The 22,088-nt window shown below is 40.1% G+C and overlaps 1 protein-coding gene across 2 annotated transcripts in view; it reads right to left on the bottom strand.

Annotated features, from left to right (window-relative positions):
- Nucleotides 1–22,088, bottom strand: part of LOC121001695 (cadherin-6-like) — a 393,550-nt gene that overhangs the window by 333,969 nt on the left and 37,493 nt on the right. Inside the window, exon 1 of one of the 2 annotated variants that reach the window (XM_040432870.1) lies at nt 21,786–21,847. The exons of the other annotated variant lie outside the window; for it this stretch is intronic. The gene's annotated coding sequence lies outside the window, so the exon portion shown is untranslated. Of the gene's footprint in view, nt 1–21,785; nt 21,848–22,088 lie in introns of those variants that run through there. 2 annotated transcript variants of the gene reach the window in all.

Here is a 22,088-nt window from a genome sequence, read left to right on the forward strand (position 1 = left end):
ATGATATGCTAACTTCCATATATTTTTCCTAGAAACGCAGAGCAGCAGCGTTGGCTGGACTACAATACTCCTCATTCATACTAGGTGGTCTCCCTAATGAGAAATAGTACTCCCAATACCTCAACAAAGGCCACTCAGCTAACTAGGGCAATTTTCTCTTGAGATACTCTGTTTTCTTGTTGATTTAGAAGGAAAACTTACTTGCATGTCTCTTTCAGAGAAGTGTAATTAAAGGTCATTCTGTACTCTTTTTCTTTTGGGTGAAGAACTAACTTGTCCAGTGGATTATTACATGATCAAAAATGTAAATGCTTTTTCATACTTTTAACCTTCATAACCTTCATGTTAGAGCCTTACTTTACAATACCGTTGGTGATAACGCTGTCAAATATGGTTACTATTAAACCAAACGCCTTCAGAATTAGTTGTTCACGTGAACAAACTCAGTTTTTACTGACGGTATTATACACATAACTGGGGTTCCTAAAACCATATATTCAAATTTGTGCAATAGCACTGGGTTTTGATCAATATTTCAATCATATAATTATATTGGTAGTAAACGCATGAAATGAAGTGCTTGGAAGCTCAAGAGTCCCAATGCACAACGTGTAAAAGAAACCCCACCTACCATATGCTATGTTTAATACTGGTGTCTTTAAATGTGGCAGACAGTCCTTTAGGCCCCCTTGGGCATCAAAATGCCACCTCGGCACCCATATATCTATACTGTTAAAAGTAGGTACAGAGCATCTTATGTTATTTATACAGTTTGACAGCCTAAAATTCCACAGAGCTTTCTGCCTGCTGTCACTAGTCACTCCAAGGTTACAAGAAAGGCATCATATGGTGCGGCGATGACTACTTCACGGAGCTTCTCACAGTTTTGACTAGTTTAACGCTAATCTAGATATGGGAGACATAAACACGCATATTTGTGGCTAAATATACACTAGCATCACAGATATTGATTGCTGATGGTCACTGTACAATGTTAAACCCTTAAACTAATTTCCTTTCTATGTAATTTACAGCTCTCAACATACATCTGTGCTCCCGTCCTCAGAGATAATTCATTTCCTCTTTATTTATGCAGGGGCCAAGAATGAAGCGTTTAGATATATTTTCTGCCTTGAAAAAGGTGCCGTACATCTTGTAATTTTTAGCCTGCCTTTGGGGAACTAATAAAACATTTAAGAAGTTAAGGATTTATCCAACATTTACTCAAAGACAACATTAAAAGAAAACGCTTCCATTGTCTGAAAAGTAAAAATGCAGGTGCAATATTATTTTTAGCTCTGCTGTCTGGAACAAGGTTGAAGCACAGCTTTGATAAATTTTCTCCATGGCGGTCTATTCTGGCTGCTCATAGATTTTGGATGGTAAAATGTGTTGTCATTCTGTACTTTTAGCCTGCTGGATGCAATGATGCATAATGCAATTTAAATCTTTATCTAATGCACTCATACTTTACTCAGGAGACACAAGTGTTTTCCAAATCAAATAATACTTTTGTTCTGTTTTCCCAAAGGTGGTAAAGATAATGTAAAGCCTGTAAAATGAAATTAGCATTCAATCCAGCAAATGGCAACAATAATATATATATATATATATATATATATATATATATATATATATATATAATTTCACATATACAAACACATTTATCTAGGATGGGCAGGCAAAGAGCCAGCTAAGTAGGTAGTGGCATAATAATCAGAAACATGATAGGTAGAATAATGAGAGCTAGACAGATAGACAGACAGACATACAGCTAGACAGAGATGCTGGAGATAGATTAATTGATAGAGGTGCTATAGAAACATAGCTCTATATAAAATCAAAAATTATGCAGAGAATAACACAAAGCTAATATCATAAGCTACTAAGCTTCCTTCATTATTTAACCCCTTCTACCCCTGGGAATTTTCCACTTTCGTTATTTACTCCCTGCCTTTTTGGAGCCATAACCTTTTACTTTGTCGTTCACATGTTCACATGGCCGGATGAGGGCTTGTTTTTTGCTAGACAAGTTGTACTTTCTTATGGCACCATATAAGGTTGCATAGGATGTAGTGGGAGGCTGGAAAAAAAATCCAAATGGAGTGGAATTGGGATAACATTCACAATTCCGCCACCGAGTTTTTCTTTAACGGGGTTCAGTATGCATGGAACCTGACTTGTGCTCTTCATTCTCCAAGTCAGTACGATTACAGCAATACCACATATGCATAATTGTTTTGTGTTTTAATCCTGAAAAAATTTCTTTCTTTTTCATCGCCATATTCTGACCCCCATAACTTTTAGTTATGTCTACAGAGCTGTGTGGGGGCTCATTTTTTTGTGGGGCGATCTTTAGTTTTCAGGTATACCATTTTGGGGTGTGTATGACTTTTTGATTACTTTTTATTAAAAAAATTTGTGGAGAAGAAGCGATGAAAAAACTGAATCGCCCATTTAGATTTATTTTTTCTGTTATGCTATAATACAGGTGTTTTCATACATGGCAATGCCTATGATGTTTATTTTTTTTATTGTTTATTTTATTTTCATTTCAAGGGGTGATTTATATATATATATATATATATATATATATATATATAAAAAAAAATTTTACTTTTATAAGTCACCCTAAGTGACTATAACATATAATCATTGGATTAGAATTTGTAAAAAGTAATGGAATTTTCAAATGCAGTGCTGCCACCTGCTGGCCTACATTGGAATATACCTGTGAAAGGCATCGGTGCCTCAGCAGGGCCTGGACTTTCACAGATAAAAAACGACTCCCCCAACGGCTGCCGTTCCAGACACAGAAGTGAAGCACTTCTGGGTTTTCCTCTCTCAGATGCCGTGGTCACTATATTATTAGGTCAAAAGTCGGAAAAGATTTAAAGGAACTTGTCACCTGGCTTGAGGCCACTAAACCACCAGTTTAGGGTCCAAAACCTGCCACCTGTCCCCACCAAAGAAAGTAAATGAAATTTAAACTTTCTGGGAGAAGAGTTCAGGACTCTTCTCCACTGCATCAGTCTACACACTGCACCACTACACCAATGAAGCCATGGATGGCACTCCTTGCTTCACTGTCCAAGTATCACACATTGAGCACATGGGCTCTGGAGCTCCATAGACACAGTGCTCATGCTTCTAATATCGCTGGAGAAGAGTACTGGACTCTTCTCCCAATAAGTTTGATTTTCATTTACTTTCTTTTGCAGGGGCAGATGGGTTTGTCATGGGCAGGTGTGGGACCCTAAACCCCAGCGCATCACCTGTATGCTGTTGAGTTAGTTGTCCCAAACCAGGTGATGGGTTCCCTTTACTCATGCAAGAGTGTCGCACAAAAAGTTAGCCCAACTAGGATCTACTGTTGGAACAATTGCAGAAAGGGAGGTGAGAATGTCCGGGGCTGAGTTGGTGCCTAACACTGTGGCCGCTGATCAGAACATGGCATTCGCATTAGCTGATATCGGACAGAGTGCTGGATGAGCACTCTGCCAGATTAAGAAGAAGGCAGACTGGGAGGTCTGTCACTGCTGGACCACCATGACTGACTATAAGACACAGGCATTTTTTTCTGCCTGAAAAAAGTGGCTTGTAGTCCAGAAAACAGTAAGTTTCTAAATGATACTATTATTTTCCAATATGTACAAGAAATTGCTCTCCCATGAACCCTTTTCTGTGTAGGCTTTATTTCTGAAGGTTTCAGTAAGATGTTTTAGCCTCAGTTACTGGGAAACATCAATGAAAAAGCATTTTCACATACTTTCCTAAATACAAATCAATTTCAACCCATCACATTATGTAAAATAAAAATTCCTCAAAGACACCACAGGTTTTTCTTCATAAAAACTGATGGCTTGTGCAAAGGTAGCCATGCGAGAAACAATTTCCTTGGCATATTTAATACATGTATGAGATTTAATGTATAGTAGTCCTTGTAATGATCTATTCTGTCTACTCAGTATTTAAACGACTGTCTACTCTTCATCTTTCGTATTAAAGGGGTTTTATAAGAGAAGAATATTGATGACCTCAGGATAGGTCAGTAATATTTGATTGGTGGGTTTCTGATACATGGCACTGCCAATGATCAGATGTTCTGGTGAGCGCTGCTTGTCCCGCACGGCATACCAAGCACAGCACCTTACATTGTATAATGGCTGTGTTTGGCATTGCAGCCCGGGCTATTCACTGATTGAGCCGAACATAAGCTATGTGACCAATGAAACTGACGTTGCTAGCATAGGAAGAAACCACATTTCTGAACAGGGCGCCGTGGCCTCTTCAAACAACTGATCAGCAGATGTGAAGGGAGTCTGATCTCTACAGATCAGATATAGATGACCTATCCTGGAGCTGGGTCATTAATATTCAACTTATGGAAAACCTCTTTAATGAGAAACCTAAAAAGCAAAAACAGGTCCAGTGAGTCTCTAGAGCCACATTGTACGCATCAAGGTTAGTGGCAGGAACTGCCGAGAGGGGCCACTAGTAGTCAACAATATCGAAAGATAAAGAACATGCAATGCTTAAAAACTGAGTGGAAAAAACCTTGTTCTATCAATTTTAATTATAATCACATAATCAGTTATTAAGAATTTATTTAAGAAATACTGTACTAATAAAGATAGAGGAAAAAAAGATTGTCGGAAATGAGAGATTTCTTCCTCCAGGATTTTTCAATTTAAGTGACATGACAAGGGACATGAGGGATTCATTAATGTGCAATGGTTGAATGTGATCCCATGACAGATGGCATTGCAAGGCAGGTAATGAGTTATGATACTTTAATGAAACAGACCCACAGGATCCGGCCCTTTTGTGCTAAGCAGTCTTCTGCCAAAGGATAGTTTGTAGGCTATTTTCTTCATTCCACATTGTGCTCCATTGCCATGGGGGCTCTTGTAGCACACATCTACTTAGTACTTTAAATACAAACCATGACTTCTAAAGGCATTACATCTGTGCCAATGCGTATTACTTGCCATCAAGGAAAATTTAATGAGTGTTTTACTCAAACATCCTTTCTGTAATCACTATTGAGTAATTTCCTTATTCCTTGTTATCCTTAATTAAAGACATTGGGGAGATTTGTTAATACTTTAAAACCCCTTTGTGGCATGAAATAGTTGCAAATTATGGCGCACAGCATTATTGTGCCAAAAACTGCAACTTTTTGAGCTTCTGGACACTCTTCTAAAGTGGGAAGAAAATGGGTGGGGCTTACTGAAAAGGGGTGGGGCCTGCACCGTTTGCTCGATTTACTATAACTTATGGCAGAAACTGGCATCAGTTATAGCTCAAGTCTATCCCAACTCCTAGCTGGCATAGATCTGAGGTTCTGGAGCACAGAAGATGAATAATAAATTAGGCGTATCTCACTCCCACTAACAGGAAGTCAAGACTGGAGTATGGGAATGCCAGTCTTGATAAAGGTCGACTCACTGCTTTAGCTTCATTAATGAGCATGAGGGGCAATAGCTAGCTCATCTGGTCTGTTTCCACAGAAGAGCTGTACCTATGGTGACCTCTGTCTGCTACTGAAAGTGCCTACAATGGGGCATTGATCTGATAAATCACATTTTTGAATTTATGCATTGCTTCACTATGTCAGTGTGATGTTCTGGTCAATGTTCGGCTGGGTCCTAGCATTCATATGGATCTTACTTTGACATAAAGAAACCAAGTACAACCCTTCCTAGCAAATGCATTCCCTAATGGCAGCGGCACCCTGCCTCACTGCAAAAATTGTTCAGGAGTAGTTTGAAGAACATGTCTACAAGGCTTTGCAGGCACGGCTAATAAAGATTAAGGGGGTACTGCATGTGTCAAAAAAGTAAACCACTGGATACAAAAATGCAGCACATTAAAGATTAATCACTCTTCCAATTATAATATATGAATATGATAATAATGCTGAATTAAAGTTCAATGTGTAAAGAAAATGCAATACGTAATAAACAATATATGAGAAAAGAAATGACTATACAGCCAAAATAATTCACATACTGAAAAAAATCATACATCAAAAAATATTAATAATACAGTTTATAATTTTAGATATAATATAACATCTAGTAATTAAAATAGAGTGTCACCAAAATACTACATAAGAGAAGGAGAGTAGCATGAATTGACTGGTGGGCAAAGGCACAACCTATGTGACCCATGTGTATCTCTGCTTTGGAATGCATTTTTTTCAAGGTCCATATGCAGATTCAGATTTCAGTTCTATAAGACCTTTGATGTGTGGTGATAATCTACATGATATTTCATGTAACCTTCCCCAACCCAAATCTACTGGTCCCTGCTTCTTGTCCTGGCCCAACACACAGGAAATGGCCTGAAATTGCCACTCAGGGAACCACCTGTCTGAGATGGTGAGCATTCTTGCCATTTCCTGTGTGTTGAGCCAGAACCAGGAATCAGAGGCCAATGGAGGCCCAGTAAGCGTTGGAACGGAAGCAGCAGGTAATCAGTGATGGTGAGTATGCCTTCTTAACTTTTTTAAACCATTAGGACACTTTTCTAAAAAGGTATCCTGCTGTAATCCCAGTTTAATGTAAAAATGTGTAAAATATACCGTCCCCCTGTAGGATAAAATAGTGTACAGCATCTGCATGTTTACTGTACATTTCAGCCATCAATGACTCCCCTTATGAATATAGTGGACTTCTTTATGAGGTTCTTCTAGACAAGGCGCATCGTACTGTATTTTATTTTCACCAGTTTGGCTAATAGTACAGGAGACCTTTACCCGATAATATGCCACCCTCAATAACTGATTACCTCTAAAAAGGATTGCCTGAAGTATTAAAAAAAAATTCTGCAAGGCAGCATTTGTGATACAATAAATAAGTCACTTATTTTATCCCCTGACAGGTCTAGCGCAGCTGCTCCGATCTTCCTCACTGCCTCAGCGACATATGTCCCATGACCACTGAGGAGTAATATGGAAGGCTGGCATTGCAGCGGGGAGGAGCGGAGCAGCATTAGCGGTTGGTGATATACTGTATGTTATCACAAATGCTGCTTTTCCGGGATCTTTGACATAACTCAGACAAGCGCTTTTACAGGCATTTACAGACATTTCGTTCTATTCAGTCATTCATGAATATTCGCCTTAGATAAGTATTAATAGAGAAAGATGATGCACCCTTTGGAATCTTTAAGGACTATAATAGAAGCACCACAAAAGACAGTTCCCACTAGTTAAAATCCCCATCTCTTCTTCTTGGTACACAACACTGTCTCTTTTCCCTTGTTAAAAAAAGAGGAAACCGTTTGTAATGAAAGTAATTGCATTTGATACATGTCATTATACCGTTAGTCCTTTTGTTCTGAACTTGAGGCGCTATTGTTCGTATTTATCTACAAAAACACAGGAAGAAATACATTGTTACATTGTTATGTATCTTATTGTTTTGCAATTGATCCTAAACGACAAGTATTTAGTTGCCTCAAATTAGAATGTTAACTCTTAATGTTACATACAGCGATCGTGCCGACGATCCCAGCAATCGCATGCTCGTTTGTGGAGGAGACCGCTGCTATTATATGCAGCGTTCTACTTAATAGCGATGATCTGATAATCTGACGGTTTAATACACCCCTTAGTCTTCATATTCTTATTGCTCAAGACACAGTCGACATTATATGTATGTAGGAGTGGGCGATATAAACGATATACGATATAAACAATATCAATTTGGGCAACAATATAGATTTTGACTTTATCGCTCTATCACGATAAATGACCACAGAACGGTAGTGAATTGAAGAAGCTTCTCACTCACCGCTCCGTGGCCACCCGACTTGGCACCGCGCTGCACTGGCCAGGGCCTTGCATGCACACATCATCAGGGCGCTGGCTGACGCTGTGTGTGACGTCAGGTCCTTCCCAGTGCATGCTGGGAAGAAGACGCGGTCCGTCTCCTGCGGACTCCATCAGCCAGCCGCGCATCCTGCAGGAAAGGTATGTATTTGTATACATACAGAAGAAAATCATATATTGCGATATATATCGTTATCGCACCTAGTTCAAATTATATTGCGATATAGATTTTAGACCATATCGCCCAGACCTATTGCTAAGTGAAAACAATGGCACCAGGCTGCAGCTCAACAAAATGTGAAAAAAGGGTTAGAAGACTTTCTGAATGAACCGTACATCTACTAAGAGGAGATTCCACAACATAACACCATAATGGGCAGGCCCATGGGTACCAGTTACAATACCTGTCTGTAGAGGTAAGGTATGCTTCAATAAAATACTCATATCAATATAGTAAAATCCTATTTGACTTTGCTTTTATTACACTAGAAGGAAACTGCTTATATATGTTTTACCTAATGTATCACACTTAAAGGGTAGGGTTTCATCTTTCCTGACTCTACTATTGTTTTTACCTTTAAAGATGGCACAGGGAACATTTATCTTGTTTGCAACTGGCTGCTGAGAGCTGGTAGATACCTACCCCAACCCTTCATACACATGCAGTCATATATGCATAATAGAGAGAGGGGAGAAAACCACTGCCAGACACCTCTGTTGGCATTTATTTTTATTTTTTTTTAGATAAAAAAATCAGGCATGTTGAAATCCGTAAGTCAAAAGGCCCCCATAAACATTACATGGTTGTCGCCTCAGCCAACAATACTCTACTTCTCTACATACCACAGAGGTACTACAGTTGGAAGACATTAATGTAGCCAAACAAAGCAAGACAGTTCTATAATTTTACAGCTTTTTGGAAAGACGGCAGGTGAGGCTGAATACACTTTTATTCCTGTGTGACACTGGTGTACCTTCAATGGAGGCAAACCACAAACCACTACTACTGTGCCTGGGAGAGGGGGGCCGGTGCTGAACTCATTCTTTTCCCATTTTTCTCAATGCAAAGAGATTATATCAGTTTGCATTCCAGTAAACGGTAAGTGAATAAATTCTGATGACCTGAGCTCCCTCTGGTGTCGGCTGCAGGTAGATTGCTTTGTCATACAAGGGACGCAGGGGGTTTATCAGTGTATTTATGCCAGTTGTCTGATGTAAATACATTGAGGAATATGGTGTTCAGAATGAGCCCCATATTTATAAAGCACCTATCCTCTTTTTTTCAACATAGAAGTCAGATAAAGTGAGTGAGGTCGAGGGGAACTTTTTTTATATTTTTTTTTTATTAGATTTATTTTGCTTAAAAAAATCATACATTTGTCAGAAATCTGAGGTGTTATGCTGTGCTTTGCCTGGGAGTGATTGTTGCTGTAATAGGAAACTGAGTGGGGCAGGGGGGTCCTTACTAAGTTTTGCTATGGGGTCCTATGAGATCTGCGTAATGATGTGTGATGTAATTAACAGTATTGTGTTGAAGCTTATACCTACAAACAGCAACAAACAGCACCCCATAGTCTGTTAATGGATTTTAAAGCCTTTGCAAAACAGCACCTATTTAACCAAGGTTCTAGGTTCTCACTGCCATTGTAACCATATTAAACAAGTGGTTTTTTTTTTTAATCTGTTAATATGGCTATTGAAGATGGACACATAGGGATAATGACAAAGTTCGTCGATAAAGCGATCACAGGCATTTAACCCCTCAAATGCAGTAGTCAAAAGTGACTACGGTATCCGAGTGCAAAACCCAGAAGTGTGGCACTTCTAGGCCTGGAATGGCTCCACCAGCCGACAATTTGTTGTCTGTGAAGGACCAGAGCCCGCTGAATCTTCTGTTTGTGAATGGATTTATTTCCGTTAATATATCAGTGTCACTCTGACCACTGCATTATAAAACAAAGAAGAAGAAAAAGTCTTAAAAAATATTTTAAAAAATAAAAATAATTCATATCACTCCCCTTTCCCCACAATAAAAATAAATAATGAAAAAAATATATTATAGGCATTGCTGCATATGAAAATATAAAAATATTTATGCCATGTGACGAACTTAGTAACGGACGATTCCCCAATTTTGTCATTTCACCTTCCCAAAAATGACAACACCTCCAAAGTTATTATTTTTTTAAAGTGTTAAAACGCAAGAAAAACTATACAAATGTGGTATCGCCGTAATCGTACTAACCCAGAGAATGAAGTTCATGGGTCAATTTTACCTTAAAAGGAGCACAGTAATAAAACCTATACAATTGGTTTTTTTTTCCAATTTCACTCCATTTTTAAATATGCTTCCTAGGTATTCTGAAATAATGGAGAGGGTCCCCTACTCCAGAACCTCATCTATTAGCCACAGCAAAGTGCAGCTAAAAGGAATGTCTTTCAGTCCATAGGACTCATCCAGTGTGCATTACAAAGATGCAGCCGGCCATTAAAAGTCAATGGGTACTGTAGTAGCACTGCCAAATGCCTCGATTACAGTTGCCACATACCGGTATTTTAATAGCCTAGTAGTATATCCTATTCTATGCAGATAAAGCAGCATATGTTTCAATCTTTTTTTTTCCTTTTTCAGATGTATCTTTCCAATAAGCCTGATATAAAGGGGAGTTTAAGCAACAGCCCTTTAAAATAAATGCACACAACTATTAAAATATAAAAAACAATCTGTCATTATTATCAGCATGCAGAAATCATCCTAGCCACGTATTTCTTTATGTATTGTCGACACTACGATGACAGAGTAATGGGTCACAGAAAATATTTATAGAGGTAAATAAATTAGACTGCAGAGGGGGCATTACCTCTACTCCTCGAGTCACCTACCAGTGTATGTCTTGTGGATCTGCTGACACCAGTTCAGATTATTTCATCAATAGTAGATGGATGAATGTGTCAGAATGATTCATTCCCTGCTTGATAATCCCTTTGTCACCATGGAGGTCTTAAGATGAAGGTTTTGTCACAGTACGTTCCTGTGCAGTGTAAGGTGTATGACATCACAGAGATAACAATGTAAACTTCACTTGTGTCACTTAGTTGCTTCTTTGCGTGTGATATATCAGGCAGGTATGTTCTTTTATTGACTGTATAATAACATTATGAATACTAAAACAACGCAATAACAATCTAAAATAATGTTATTATTAGTATAACAATTATTTATTATAATAAAACCACAAGTCTGTGCTTTTTCGCCTGGATGAACTGTTATCCCGGATCATAAACCTCTATTGAGATACCTAGTTCAGCTAGCCTCGGCATAAGAAAACATAAACCTTATATTTTGGTGTAATAGTCATGACCTCCTAAATAAGCCAAATGTGCCTCAATCCGCAGTTCCTCTAACACTCTCTAGGGCCATGTCACAGGTGAAACTCATTTTCCAGATACAGTGCTTCTAATGTAGGGATCTCAATTCAGGCAGTTCACAGACAGAAGTAAATCTATGGAGAGGCAACCAATCCAAAAAATGGTCAAGGAAAATGAACACAATTCATAGTTAATATAATGAGTATGCAACTGTATAGTAATGCATCTTCGAGGCAAATACCCAAGAAATTGTCTAACGGAAGAGGGGCGAAATCCAGGGAAAATAAAGGAACTGAAAATCCATCACCTTGTCCAGGGGTGCTCTTCTCAAAGAAGTGCTCAATGTTTCAATGTTAATTTACTTCAATTAGAACCGTTATAGCCTTGAGCATAAGGATATACTAGGCCCAACCTTTCCTGCTTAACGTTAGTTTGTGACACTGTGATACAAGTAATGTAAGTGAAATAAGGTTAAAAAAAAGTAACATTTTCTCTCTATCTGACAGGAACTATCTTATCTTGGTCCACCACAGGTGAAAATGTAATTTTCCACTCATGTAGGAGGCAGCAGCACAGATAGAAGATCTAGCTAGTACAATCAGAGGGATACAAACTAATACAAAGAGATGTTAACTTTCTCTTCATAACAGGTACCTCCTGTTTCATCCAACTTTAGCCATAAAGCTACCTGTATGTAGGCAGAGAGATAAGATGATACAGTACAGATAGATAAGCTACAGAAACAGTATGGTGTATGAAGTTGAACATTTTTTTTTTTTTTCAATACAAACGACTCTCTAACGCATCACTTTCTCTCAATTAAAGAAAAAAAAAGATCAGTTCATCTATTAGGACTCTTAAGCTGGACACACACATTCAATAGCTGCTCGGCCGAAAGTGTATGGTATGGGGAGAGCAAAGAAAGCTCCACCAAATAGTTTTTTGGTAGTGGCGTATCACCCCGGAGAACAAAAGGATAGGCAAAAATATTAATGATGATGTCAGATGATGTCGGGGAGAGACTGGAGCTCCCCACCTATATCAGTTCTCGAGAACTTGATCTCAGTGGGTTCAGACAAAAGTATAATGTGTATGGCCAGCTAAGGTCAAGCCCTTATTTAACATATATTCCATGACAATGACTAACAGTGTAGCCTATGGGAAGCACAGAGGACATGGCTTTCATATATAGGTTTAACTTTACCAGGAGACAGCTTTCATTTCCCAGAAAATTGGAATGCATTTTGCCGTAATTTGACCTCCACACTGAGAATGAAGGGAAACCTGTCTTCAATTAGGATTCAGATTACAGAGTTTCTGCCTCATTGAAATTGTGGACATTTTAAGTGTGGAGGAGCTTCTATGGTTGATTTGGTAATGTTAGATGTGTTCAATTCCTCCAGGCCTTTCTAAGGTTAGGATGAAGATTTGGGAGAACTTAATGTCAGAATTAAATTGCAAATTATGGAACCTCTGGGGACGGACAGACTAAATTGCCCACCAGTTAGAAAAATAAACTCATTAGAAAGGGGAAACGAGATATCTTAATATAGTTTTTTGGGGAATTCTAAGCATTAATAAAAGGGGTTTAACATCTCCAAAGCAAATCTGAGACACATAACCAGTATAGTATTCTAGACAGTCATAAATAATGACAGATTTGCATCTTAATTTAAGCCTCTGTGGCTCAATATCTACACTGTGATCATAGCAGATAAAGAATGTACACTGAAATCATCTTACTCGTGCTTAAGCTTACATCCATCCACAATTCTCCATGTTTCTGTGATGAAATCTCCCTTCAGTCCTTTCTGGGTGCAGAACTCTTGTACTGGTGATTTACATTTTGGGAAAGTGATTTTTAACCTAGGAACTATACAGTAATCTGATGTAGTGAATTGTCTACTGTGCTGTATGGTAAGTTAAACAAGGTTGCATAAGATTAACAAAATAACTGCTCTCTTCTGAAAATGGCGTCAAACCTTCAATGGTACTGAGCCGCGATAACATGCACAACCCCTTTAAGGATGTCAGATAAGCTTGACTGTTCTCAATTACAACCAGCAGAATTTTGTGCTTAGTTTCGAACTACAATATAGGTGGTAACTGGATCGGATCATTGGAAGACCCCAGTGATCCTGAGACAGGATGGTCCCTGAGTTCTCACTCTGAATGACGGGGTTGAGCGCATGTTGGTCCACTGCTCCACTTACTTCTATGGGACTGTCCCACAGAAGTGAATGGAGTAGTGGTCTGACATGCGCACTACCGCTCCAGTCAGGTAGAACGGTGTGGCAGACAATGTTATTTGGTCCATTAAAAGCAACATAAACCTGATATTACTAAATCTAAAGCCACGTTACGACACAAAAACCTTGCAATTCAGGAGACATGTTTCTGAAAAGAAAAACAGCATCTTATATTATGACCAAATTATACAAGGAATTCTTAAAATATCGATCCACAGGGGGCAACAAAGATTCCCAAAACTACATTCTATACCATTTGATGCATGGCATGCATTACCTCTGTATAAAAATAGGCTAGAAAATAAATGGGTCAAGAGAATATTTATGAATAATGTCTCCATCACAGAACTCTACCAGAAGCAAACGGATCCATAAATTCTCAGATGTCACGTAAGATAACTGTTCATGTCATGTAAAAATAACAATGGGACAAACCCATTTCTCATAATTGCCCTAGAATATTTCCACATTTTGCTTCATGCAGACCACAATGGTGAAGTAAGTTTTTCATAAAAAAATCCCTCGGTTCTCACTACACAGAGACAATTTCAAGCCATCAAAGTGAAGACCGTTCCTGCTGGAGTAATCTAAAAGGGAAGGTAAACATGTATCAGCGCTGGAGCTTAAAGCATAATAATCCAAAAAAGGCAATGTGCTACTTTGTGTTTTTTCAAAGGATTTACTTGTGAGATTATTCATCCATATATGAGAAGCCTCTCTTATTTAACTCATCATGAGCTTTTCCTGTCCAAGCTTTCCACTGTTGACAGTTTTCCTCATTAATTGATTTCAGGAAGCGTCTAGCAACCTGTCGTAAATCCCTCAAACGCTGAAAGGATTTGTTCCAAAGAAACAGATGTGATTAAAAGACATTCTAAAGCTTTCAGAATGTAGCAAAATGTGGATGTGAAGATCATCAAATTTATGGATCTCTTAAAGATTTGAAAAATGCTTCTTCTGGTTATATTTTAAGGTGTGCTGCTTGCTATTTTATGTTTCAGCTGCAGTCACTTTGTTAAGGGTTTTGAGTTCTTTTAAAGGTGTTCTCTGGCTTTTTTATACTGATGACCTATAGGTCATCAGTATCTGATCAGTGGGCATCCGACAGATGGAACCCCCCCCCCCACAATCAGTTGTTTGAGAAGGCTACAGCTGTCACTCAGAGCAAGGGGAGGGAATATGAGAGAAAGTCAAAATGAAGATCCACCTCCAATGACTTGCAGGCTCAGAACCTGACATCTTATTCCCTTCTGATGATAAAAGCTCCACATTAAGTATGTTTTTACTGCTCACCTCAGCCACTACCTAATTGCTGTCAGAAATATGGCATGATCAAAACTGCTGGCAGCCTCCCTTTAAAGGGGTTGTCCATCTTTGAAGAGCCTTTTGGCCAGAATGCGCCATGTCCCCAGACCTGTGGAGGGAAGCAGAGTTACCTGCATCCTGCTGCTGGGTTCCTGCTCCTTCGGTCCTCTGCTGATGTTCCTGTGCTCTGGTCCTGCTTGTAAACATCCGATTTGATGGGGATGAGATTTGCTGTTGCAGCCAATCATTGGTTGCTGCAGTGATATTTCCCCCATGCATCACATCAATGGGTCATGTGATGCATGGGGACAAGTCACCCACGTTAAACCGGATTTTGACGTGTAGGACCAGAGTGAAGCAGCAGGGGACCGAAGGAGCTAGAACCCGGTGACAAGGATAGTAAGTATGCTTCCCTCCACAGGTTCGGCGACCCGGTTGGGTCTGGCCAAAAGACCAATCAAAGGTGTAAAACCCCTTTAAGCTTTCACATATCTAATCAATATGTGATAATACTCTATCCAGGTACATAAGACCCGATGTTTAACCCCCAGTCACACAGGGTACAAAGCAACCATCTACCTCTGTCTTCTACTTTCTATATAGTGATGCATATGTATGTTTCTCTATCAATGTGGGATATGAATTTCTTGGATCTCACAGCGTGAATTACTGGCCCATTGAATCAGCTATTTTTTGTATGCTTGGATATATACTGGCACACGGATGGATATGGTACACGGAGTGACTATGTCACACTATAATACTGTAGCAAGTGGAAGTTGTTCAGTTTTATAGTGTATAATATGATGTCTAAATGTGAGAAGAAGGAGCAGAAAAATTTCTATTTGTGTAATGTTCTGCAATTACAGAAAGGAAACTCCAGCCGGGCCTCTGTTCTCAGCTTTCTTGCTGTTAGTGTTGTTGCTTTTGATATTATCATAGTTTGTTTTCCACATGATGCTGGTTCTGGCAACCGCTAGTCTCTTGGTTTCTCACTCTCGCAGGGAACAGTTCATTGTCAGAGAGCAGCAATATGCAGTGCATATGTAAATTTGTGCACTGACATTTGCTAAAATTATGGGTTTCTCTCTAATATTTCTAAATACCCAGAACAACATTGCAGGGAAGCTATGATCAATGAAGCCAAAAATAACATTACAAGCATTAGAAAGAAGCAAACATTATAATATATAGCACATCAAAAAGAAAAGGGAAAGTAGCCAAGTGTGACAATATGTACTGTAAGTACAAAGTTTCTTCTGGGACAACAACCCAATACCGACTCAATGTATGAAAACGTTCCAATCCATGTATGGACCTGAAATTATAAATCAATTTCAGACAAATTTTTAACAATGTAGCAGGACCATTGAGTGATGGAGGACCTCTGATCTCCAGGCTCATGCTGATGGAGATGGGAGGAAGTGAGGAGTATCAAGAGTATAGGTCATCAGTATAGAAGTCTTGGAAAACCCCTATAAAGGGAATCTGTCACCACAATCGTGGACTATTATCTAAAGTAATACATGAATAACACTGAAGATAAGGAGTCCAGATCACCATTTTTTTATTTTTCTACTCCCCTCCACCCTTAAAATCTGGAGTGGAACTTATTAATATAACTTACCAAGCTCAGTTTTCAAAAAATGTTACACTGAGTGGTGTAAAAATGCAAAAAGCCGCAAATTGTACAAATGAGTAAAAAAAATCATAAAAGCACTATTTTGTGACTTTGAGTGTAGGGTGTGATAAATTCCCCCCATATCTTTTGTGTTTTTTTGGGGGGCTCAGTTTTGATCCCAAAAATGCACCAAAAATGAAGAATATAAACACTATCTGTAGCTGCTTTTGAAAAAATAAATGGCTGAAAAAAATAACAGACACAGATAAACTGCAATAGAGTTAGAAAAAGTATGGTTATATCTTTCAATGTATTTATGCAGTAAAACAGCCATAAATATATTGATCAATCTCCCCCAGCGAGCTCCATATTCCACTGATAAATTTCTGGCTTCCTGTTGTCACCACGAGGTGGAGCACAGTACATATGAATTTATACCGCTATAACAGAACTCAATAGGAGCTGCATAAATCTCTAGGCAGTGAGTTTCCCCAAGTGATCACTGCAGGAAATTCTCTTGACTATTTCAGGAAGCAGTGAAAGCAGCTTCCAGACAGCAGTCACGTGGCCTGCCTCCATGCAGGGCACACCACTGAGGAACCGTTCCAGAATCCCTTATCATTTTCCATCTGCAACATTTTCTAGCTAGGCCTCACCCTCTCTACCTAGGGGGAGAGGGGGGTGAGGCCTCACTTCACACTACGTAGTGTGATACTGCCTACAATATACCATTATGACTGAGCAGCCTGACAGGAACACTCACCAATGTGTGGTATATGAGTGCCAAAGCTTAGAGGGTAGTAAGGTCACGCCCCCTTAACCCCCTCCGCAAGTGGAGGCAACCGGTCATGCTCATATTTTACGAAGGGTTGCTGGCGGCCATTTTAAATCATTCCCCAAGAACCCTTTTATAATTTTGTAGTCATATAATGGTTGTTTTTTTGTTTCTTTTTTGCGGAATGAAATGTATTTTTAGTGGCACCATTTTGAGTTTCATATAAAACTTACTGATTAACTATGCATAACTTTTTGGGGGGTGGAAATGGAAATAAAACTGTTCTGCTATTGTTTTTTTTTTTTTTTTTTTTTTCACTTTCAATTTCTGATGTTCACATGGGTCAATTAAATTACGGTGATACCAAATATGTATTGTTTAAAGGGGTTTTCCAGGCTTTTAATATTGATAACCTATCCTCAGGACAGGTCATCAATATCAGATCGGCGGGGGTCCAACACCTGGCACCCCGACGATCAGCTGGATGAGGGAAAGGCATGCGCCGTGCGCGCTTGTTGTCTCCTGTCTCTCTTCCTGCATGCTGTCTACATTGCAGTGGAAAGCAGAAATAGAGACAGGAGACAGCACACATGCACGGTGCGTTCTCCTCACACAGCTGATCAGCAGGGGTGCCGATTGTCAGACCCCCGCCAATCTGATATTGGTCTGATATTAAAAGACTGAAAACTTCTTTAAATAGTTTTTTAGCTAATGACTTCAGACCACTGCTGGACTAGTAAAAGGGATATCCCATGCCTTACTATGTGCAGTATATTAGTGACAAGACATTCTCCTTCGGGACTGAACTTTCGTATGTGTACATGACAGTGAACCAGAAATTCAGTAGTAGTAGTGCCACTGTGAGTACAAAACTAAGCGCTGAGATAATATCAAGAATCAACCAGCATGAAACAATATGTACTCCTTTTATGCCATCAGAATAGTGGAACTATTACACATATGAAATATGATCATGTGAATGAGGCTGTAGACATGTTGCAGCCCCACAATTACAATACAGCAATACCCATTATTTATTTGCTATCCCTGCACAGCAGATGACTACAAGGACCATCCTGCAGGAGAATAGATGAAGGTACCCCAGTCTTGTAGGAAAGCCAACCTACTGTACACCTGGTTGAGATCCCTATCTGCCATTTATGCTAAGTAGCTTACAGTCAGTTATACATTAAACATAGCATTTGGCGATGGAAGATCTGAAAAGCAGATCTACACCAACCATGGGTGCCAAGGAAGCACTGCACCATCAAGTTTACAGCTGGCTTAACTTTTCAGGGTAATTTATAGAGATCCCTAAGGATGCGGTGAGGAAAAAATCAACTCCAGCTTCTAATAGTGTTTGGCACAATTCAATGTGTTATCCTTATAAAACTTCAGTTAATAGGAAGTAAATCTGGCTAAGGAACCCGCATTGCATACGGTATAGAGAAAATACATTTTTACACAGCCTTGGGTGATAGTTCAGCCACCATTTAATTCATCTTAACTAATGCATCTCTTGTCTCATCAGTGGCTCAGGCTTCTGCTGTCATTTCTTCATGCTTTACACTACAGCTCAGTCTGTTCAGATGGGCTGAAGTATTTAAAGAGGTTTTCTAAAATCAGAAGAGGGCTTTATGCACATGACCACATTCTGGGTCCATGTGTGATTCATTTCCATGGGGCCACAAAAATGCGGACAGCAGACGGATGTCATTTGTGTTCTGTCTGCATACGTTCCACAAATAACTGTACATGTCCTACTCTTGTCCATTTTGTGGCTAAGAATAAGGCCCCTTTCACACAGGCGAGATTTCCGCGCGGGTGCAATGGTTGAGGTGAACGCATTGCACCCGCAATGAATCTGGACTCATTCACTTCAATGGGGCTGTGCACATGAGCGGTGATTTTCACGCATCACTTATGCATTGCGTGAAAATCGCAGCATGTTCTATATTGTGCAAAGCAGGCCCCATAGAAGTGAATGGGGCTGCGTGAAAGGTTGCTAGGAGACGATCGGGATGGAGACCCAATCATTATTATTTTCCCTTATAACATGGTTATAAGGGAAAATAATAGTATTCTTAATACAGAATGCATAGTACAATAGGGCTGGAGGGGTTAAAATATATATATATATATATATATATAATTTAACTCACCTTAATCCACTTGTTCGGGCAGCCCGGCTTCTCTTCTGTCTTCATCTTTGCTGTGCACAGGAAAAGGACCTGTGGTGACGTCACTACGCTCATCACATGGTCCGTCACATGATCCATCAACATGGTAAAAGATCATGTGATGGACCATGTGATGAGCACAGTGACGTCATCAAAGGTCCTATTCCTCGAAGAAGAAGAAGACAGAAGAGAAGCCAGGCTGCGCGAACAAGTGGATTTAGGCTACTTTCACACTTGCGGCAGGACGGATCCGACAGGCTGTTCACCATGTCGGATCCGTCCTGCGGCTATTTCGCCGTGCTGCCGGACCGCCGCTCCGTCCCCATTGACTATAATGGGGACGGGGGCGGAGCTCCGGCGCAGCACGGCGAAAGCCGCCGGACTAAAAAAACTGACATGCAGTAATTTTAGTCCGGCGGCCTTTCGCCGTGCACCGCCGTGCTGCGCCGGAGCTCCGCCCCCGTCCCCATTATAGTCAATGGGGACGGAGCGGCGGTCCGGCAGCACGGCGAAATAGCCGCAGGACGGATCCGACATGGTGAACAGCCTGTCGGATCCGTCCTGCCGCAAGTGTGAAAGTACCCTAAGGGAAGTTAAATTTATTTTTTATTTTTTTAACCCCTCCAGCCCTATTGTACTATGCATTCTGTATTAAGAATGCTATTATTTTCCCTTATAACCATGTTATAAGGGAAAATGATACAATCTACACAACACCTAACCAAAACCCGAACTACTGTGGAGAAGTTTGGGTACCAAACATGCCGAGTTTTCTCACGCGCGTGCAAAACGCATTACAATGTTTTGCACTCGCTCGGAAAAATCACGCATGTTCCCGCAACGCACCCGCATCTTTTTCCGCAACACCCGTGTGAAACCAGCCTAAGTGTGTCTATATTAGGGACAGAGGAAAGAGCGGGATGCACACGACCAGTTTATGTATTTTGCGGATCCACGGTTGGCGGACTGCAAAACAGCAATGGTCATGTGCATGAGACTGAAAACTGACTGAATGAAGGAAATGGCATAAAAAAACCTATAGGCATCAGATAAATCCCCTGCCACTTCAATGCTGCCTCTCCGCTGTGCTCTGCTGATTTTTGCTTCCTGCACTTGTCTGTCTACAGACATGACCATTGCAGTTAAAGGGGTTATCCAATTCTAAAAATGTGTCGTCCCCCCACTCCCCACCACCCGCATCACTTCAGATCCCTGCACGGCCACCATTGCATCTTCCCGTCGCGTGGATCAAAACATGTCACCCGTGATGCAAGGGGGCTAGTCACCATCGTGGCCTGCTTTTGGCTGTACCCCCCGTCGGAGGATGTTTTCATCTGTACGAAGGGGAGATGCAGTGACAGCTGTGCAGGGATCCAGAGTAATACGGGTGCCAGGGGGCGGGGTAAGTATGATCTATAGGAGGGGCCTAACCCCTTTAATCAATTGTCTCAATGGTTCAAGAGAGCCAAGGCCACTGATTGGCTGCAGTTTTCATGTGGGTAGACAGATGTGAAGCAAGGTAAAGAAAGATATGCGAGAGGCACTGGATCGGCACAGCATATTTATCAGGTTGCTATAAATTGTTTGGTTATTTTATGCCAGTTCATCCAATTAGTCAATTTTCCACTACTGTCAGAAAACCCCTTTAAGCCCCACAAGATCAGGAATGTCGTTCACTATAAGGATGCAATGATTTCATCTGAGAAGATTATCGCCACGATAATAGGAGGGGGCATTTATTTCTACTTTAAATGGTCATTTATACTGTTGCATCTATCTCCTTCTCTTGTATCACTGCATATCTAGGCAATATGTGTAAAACATGCAGATAGCTACTATCAGAGCGGCAATATTGGCTGTCCACAAGCTCCAGGAGCAGCTGACTAGAAATCCCAACAACTTTACGGAGGAGAAGCAATATCTGCCTAGTCTTCCATCTATATTTTGCTCATGTATGAAGCAAGATTTGCCTTTCATGCAATGTAGAAAAAGTGACAACTTTCAACCTCTTCCACCAATTGGCAAAACTCTAGTACACCTACTGCTAAAGCTGCCTCTCCGAATATCCCAGGATATCTGGCAGGATTGTCACCACGTCCCAGGGCTCTTCTACTCCCAGAAGGCATTACTTATGCAGACTTGCATCGCTGGTATTAGTTCTCCCTTTTCCCCTCATATATGTGTGTAGCATGAGATCTTGCAGTGACAGTAATTACGATATACAGTCATTTTCCTCCTGACAGACATCAGCTAATTAACAACGGATGGCATTTGTTACCTCACATGCCTGAAAATGCCACGCTCACCTATTATCATATCCAATATGCCTGTAACGTCAGACAATTATTGGGATAGAACATACTGGTAAAATCACAGCTTTCCTAACAAGTTACACGTCTTGTATTTCTTAAAACACGATGCTGATAACGGTTCGGTGATTACGCACTTACTAGTCTCTAGCCTTGGAAGAAAATAGATATTTCCGTGTAAGGGATTGCAAGTTCCCATTTTGCCTTGGAAGGAAAAAAAAAAATGGAAGCCGCCAAGTCACTTTCTTGCTGTAGAAACATAATTAAAAACTGGTTTAAGATTGCAGTCTATTTAATTGCCTCATCCTCTAATATTCCCATTCTTCAGATAATCAGCCACAGTTCCCAGTGGAAAGATAATGGTTACCATTAAACAGGCGGCTCAGTTATCATTGTGTTCCTGGACGTGGGAGACCTCCTTATCTCCTTCTTTTTACCTA

This window comes from Bufo bufo, chromosome 5, assembly GCF_905171765.1.
Source record: "Bufo bufo chromosome 5, aBufBuf1.1, whole genome shotgun sequence".
NCBI classification, from domain to species: domain Eukaryota; kingdom Metazoa; phylum Chordata; class Amphibia; order Anura; family Bufonidae; genus Bufo; species Bufo bufo.